This window comes from Melospiza georgiana, chromosome 10, assembly GCF_028018845.1.
Source record: "Melospiza georgiana isolate bMelGeo1 chromosome 10, bMelGeo1.pri, whole genome shotgun sequence".
NCBI classification, from domain to species: Eukaryota; Metazoa; Chordata; class Aves; order Passeriformes; family Passerellidae; genus Melospiza; species Melospiza georgiana.
The window spans coordinates 15766950-15772495 of record NC_080439.1 but is presented as its reverse complement, the minus strand read 5'-3'; positions in this window follow the sequence as shown (position 1 = coordinate 15772495).

The window sequence follows — 5546 nt, the reverse complement described above, 5'->3', positions numbered from 1 at the left end:
TGTTCTGTTGTTTTGACTTTCTTTTGTATACAGAATTGAAATAAATATTTTTTTAACATTTAAAGCTGTTTGGTTTTAATTATAGTAATTAATAAAGTGTATATTTTAACTTACAGAGCTACTGCTATGTTGGTAGAAATTAAGATTTGTGATACCAAGGGGGTAGATTGATTGTAGTGGGACTAACATTGTTTCTTTTTAATTTAGGCAAAGCTTTGGAGTTAGATTACTGAAAAGTTCTGGTATGTACAGTGTTTGGAAGGTTTATTCACACCTGCTCATTGCAGGTGGGTTGGCCTGGATGGCCTTTAAAGGCCCCATCCAACTCAAACTATTCTGTGGGTCCTCAGCAGGATTTTTGCCATGAAAGCCCCCATCAGTCAGTTTCAGAGCAGTGCTGAGGAGAGGTGGCTGATGAATGCCCAGTGTGCTCTGTTGCACTTGGTCTCTTCAGGGACAAAGATTAAGGGCAGTTACCCAGGTAAGTGTTGGACCTTGCTTCTCCTCTGGCCCTGGTCACCGCCTGACTGCCTCAAGGGCTCTTGGAGCAAACGTAGCTTTGTGTAAAATATTTCAGCATCTGCAGTTTGATTCATTTGTTGTAGGAGCTGTGATTTCTTGTGAGTTGTTTGTACTTCCTCTAAACTCTGTGATCAGGTACCATGTAAGAAATTCCGCTCCCTAATTAATCCTAATCAGCAGACTTGTTAATGGGCACATTCTTGAAATTTAATGGTTGAATGACCTAACATATTACTGTTAATGAATAAGGGTTTCTCACAGCCCAGAATTAAGATGTGATGAGAGAACTGTGTTTAGCTTCTAAAATTCTTTTCCCTCTTCCATCTTGTGTTTAAGCACAGGCAAATTCTGTGATTTTGTGTCAGTGTGCTGATTTCCCTGAGAGCACCACTTCTAAAGGGAAAAAATGCCCCTTAAAATACCAGGAAAACAGTATTTGTATACCCCTGTGTGCCAAGTGTATATATGCTGTTACACAACAACAGAGAACTGCTTAACCTTTGAAGCTGCTGCTTCTCTCCAGAGGTGCGAGGGTGGAGATGGCCCAGCATGGAGGAGGGAACAGTTTGGAGCAGTTTGGATCCAGCTGCCCTCCCTGCTGCTGGGAGGGGCTGGGAGTGGGGATTGCTCTCATTTTCCCCTCTGATTCCATGGCTGGGGAATTGTGCCCCTTTTGGTTCAGCGCTGAATGTGGATTGTGCTTCCACACACAGCTGGTGAGCAGATCCTGGTGTTTGTGCTGTGGCTTCTGGAGTGTGCAGACATGAAGGACAGAGTTATTGCATGGGTTTATTATAAGCTTCTCATTGTTTCCTGTATAAAAAAATGCTTATTTCTTACTTGTTACCAGATTTCAGAAGGCAAGAAAATATTAACGTTTCTGAGCTTTCAGTTGTAGGAGCTGCTTCTGAAGGAGTGTCAAGCTTTCTAGAAAGTCTTACAATAAATTCTGATACCCATTTACTCTTTCAGGAGCTGGGAAAACTGGAGAAACTCAGTTTTTCACAAAACTCTAATATGGTTTGGGCATTTTTGTTTATATGATCTGCTGGGATGAATAAAGCAATTGGGTTAGTGAAAGAGCAGATCAAGGATATGTATAACAGCATTCTTCTGCTGCATGAGAACAGCAGTAAGCTCAGCTCTCTTTCTATTTACCAGCAGAAATTGGCCTAATTTGCAGCAAAAGGAGTGCAAGCAAAAGATGTCTAAACATGTAGATGGTGAACTTCCAAATAAGCTAGGGATATTCCAGAATTTCATTCTTCTCTTTGCAGCAGGTTAAACAGGTACTCCTTCAGGGCTGTTGGGCAGGTCAGCAGTAAATGTGCTTGCCTTGGTGCAGAATGTTGGTGTAGGTCTGGTCCTTCACCAAACTATTCTTTCCAGTGATCATTTAAGAGAGATTGGTGTGCAGCTACTGGGTTCTGTGAGTCCCTGTTTTCCTTCCTTATGCACGGAACAAGTGAAAGAACAGCCCCTAAATCCATCCAATGTAAGTGAGTATGGAATGACCTCTTTGCTGACTTAAAATTATAAAGTACTTACTTATGAAGTTCTGCAGCTGAGAAGGCTGTTGTGACATCATCTATGCAGAGATACAACCTGTCTGTAGCCAAAACTTCTGTAACATCTGGTACCATTTATTGCATCTATTTCACTTTCTTACATGCATCTTAAACGTTTAAGCACAATAGAATCACAGCATTCTAAAATAATAATTTGTTTTGTAGTTTTAAAATGCAGATGTGCAGAGTCAAGCAGACTACAGCTACAACTGCCTCAGAGTAGCCATTTTTAATTTTTTTACTTCCCATCAGAATTTAATTGATTTCTGCCCATGAGAAAGTTTACTCTCAACTTCAATGGAAATACCCCTTTGTAGTGGTATTTGCCATGTGCATGGAAGACTAAATTCTGGAAAAGTTCTTGTTTTCCTGGGTACTGAAACCTTGTTTTGCCAAGCTGAACCTGATGTCAGTTTGGGATTTGAGTGCTTCATTCCAAATCTTGCTAGAAACCAATCAAGAGTAACACACAGGGACACAGCAGAGACTCTGTAGGGTGGTACCTTACTGTGGGTCTTCCATTAGGACTTGGTTGGGATGTTGTCTCACATGTTCTGCATTTCTAATTCAGTGAATCTGGGGAAAACATTTAAATATGTGGAACTTCAAATCCCACGGTGCTCAAGCCTGTCTTTTGTGAAGCAGTGGGGCAGTGTGTGGTCAAGCACAAGGTGAGCTGTGCTGTGAGGTGTGTGAGCTGCCTCACATGGAGGAACTGACTTTGTTGGACAGATTCGCTCCAGAATGATAAATATGGAGTTGTTTTTACTTTGCACTTGCAAAATGTCACCTCTAATTGAACTTCCAGTACCTTGTGGAACATCTGGGTGAAGTGACTAGGAAAGGGGAAAGCTGTTAAATATGAATATGGAGCAGCATCTGTTGGAGTGCTGGTGGGGATTTTTTTCTGCACCTGGCTAGTTTTCCAGATGGTTCAGGTGGGCAGAATTTCAGCAGCTGTTTATGTTGTTTGGTCAGTTTAAAATGCTGATTTCTGAAATCAGATCCAGTCATGAAATAGATCCCCAGTTTGATGCAGCAATTGCTTCACCTGCTGGAAAGTTCTTACCAGAGCTGACTGAATTTTTTTATTGTTTTGAAGACTAATGGGCTCTGTCCTTGCTTGACTGCTGCTTCTCACAGCTGGCTTTGAAGAGATCCTTTTTCTTGCAAACAATTGTTCCCCATTACAGCTCCTCCCTATGGCCTTGGATGGTTGTTTTCTGTCTTGCTCAGACAGTTCTAATGCAAGTCAAGCCTTAGAACAGAAGTCCTCATCTGTGCAACATCTGTCTGTGGATGGCCACTGAGTGGAGTTACAAGTTACTTAAGGATTGTTTGTAAGGACTGGGAGTCAGTCTGGGACATCAGTGTGAGGTGGCCATGTGGAATAACAGAAACTCCCAGATGGTTGTGGTTTGTGCCCTGAATCTGGATGAAGGTACAGGTCGGAGCATTGCTTGTGGGCTGCTGGTGTGGCCCCACGTGCTGTCCTGGAGGGCTGGCACAGTCCCTGCAGGCTGGCCCTGTGTGCCCAGAGCAGGTGTGGTGCAGAGCACATTCAGTCTGCTCCAGAGTGTGCTTTAAAGCTTTAGGGGGATCCTTTCCAAACAAGTGAGCTGCCTGGGTTAATGGATAAAAGTTTTGCTTAATTTCCCTTAAATACAGGCAAAAAATGTATGGACTGAATGAATTCTGGGGTTTCACTGTTGTGATACTGCTTTTGTTTTCCTCTGGTGCTTGTGAACAAGCCAAACTCAGAAAAAGGTGAAAGAATCCCTGGATCAGTTTTGCTTAAACTGTTGCACATGATAATGTGATTCTGGGACTGACCTGTGCCAGTGCAGGTAGTGCCACAAAAGGGCTGCAGCCTACAAGGAACAATGTCAGAGCACAGGAGGAGAGTGAGAAGGAAGGTGCAGCACAGAGAAGCCACTTTGTACCTGGAACAACACCTGTCCCAAGAAGCTTCTGGCTGCCCCCTGCCTCACTGAAGGGTCTGATGGCACTTGCTGTGGTAACAAGGGAGCAGAGCAGGGCCTGGACTGAGTTGCCCCTGGGAAACTTGGAGGAAAGGTATATTAGAGCTTGTCAACTTTTCCTCCAAAATAATAAATTGAATTCCCTGAGCTGAGTCTGTTTACCCCCCAACAGTGCATGGTAAGTGATTTCCCCATCTATAAACCAGTGAGTTTTCTTGCTCTTTCTCCTCCTGTTTTCTTTCCTGTCCTGCTGGGGGCTGAAGCAGCTGGGCAGGTGTGTGGCTGCCAGCCAGGGCCAGCTGCCCACCCTGACAGCTCTCAGCACATGACAAGCAGGGACCTGGGGCAGCAAGACCTGGCCATGGCCCCTGCACTGCTCCTGTAGGAGGCTCTGTCAGCTCCCAGGCCCCAGCCAAACACCACCTCTGTCTGCAGCTGTCTGCTGTTCTCTCATTCTGACACCTGTTCTATGCATGTGGATTGTGGAGTCTAAAGTTTTGCTTTAGTCTCTCCCTTTTGACATACTCTGTATACACCAAAAGACATTCAAGAGATGTTTTCAGTGTTGGCTTGTGCATCTCCTTCCTTGTAATGAAAAACATCAAATGAAGCAAAAATGGCCACATTTCTTGTGAACAGATCACATTTCAGGCCATGCAGTGCTTTCATTCCATTTGTTATCCTCTAGAAATTCTGATGCACAGGGATGTGAGGGACAAGAATCTGCCACCTGCCATGAGGATTTGCCTTGAGTTAGAACCAGGACCTTCCCATGTCCTGGCCATGGTTTGCTAGGGTGATAGGCAAGCAAATTTCATTAGAAATCACTGTATCTGAATTTAATTCCAGGTCAGTTTACCCCAAATGGCTCCAATTTTAGTGACCTCCAAGTGCAGCCAGCATCACTTTCTGTGTTGCTCTTAATATCCTGCCTGCTGCTGAGGATAAAATTCACTTCTTGACTGGGCCTGCACAAGATCCAAGCTCTGAAACGCCACAGTAAGGGTAATTTGGACTTCAAGGACCAGCACAAGGCCATTGCTTTTTGGAGTGTTTTTACTTTTAACAGTTTCAGTTATGCCTTTTCACACTTAATTTCATAAATAGGATCCCTATGAATAATTTACCAATTATTTTTCTGCTTTTAGTCATGGGACAAATGAGTGCAGAGTTAAAGCATCTGCTGCTTTATACTTTGATCTGTTTTACTTGCTGTGTAATATTAAGCAATTTATCTGCAATTTAATTTTGAATTAGTACAATATTTCTGATAAATGCCTTATGGAGTTAGCTGAGCATGGAACAGGAATTTGCACACTTATGAAATATCTGACCTATCAGTAGTAGCTTAAAATACATTTCCTAAATATGTTCTTACAGACCATAGTAAAATGGAACTGGCACAGTTGCAAAACCTCTACATAAAAATGATACACAAATGTGGGGGGGTTTGTGTGGTATTTTTAAAGCAAAC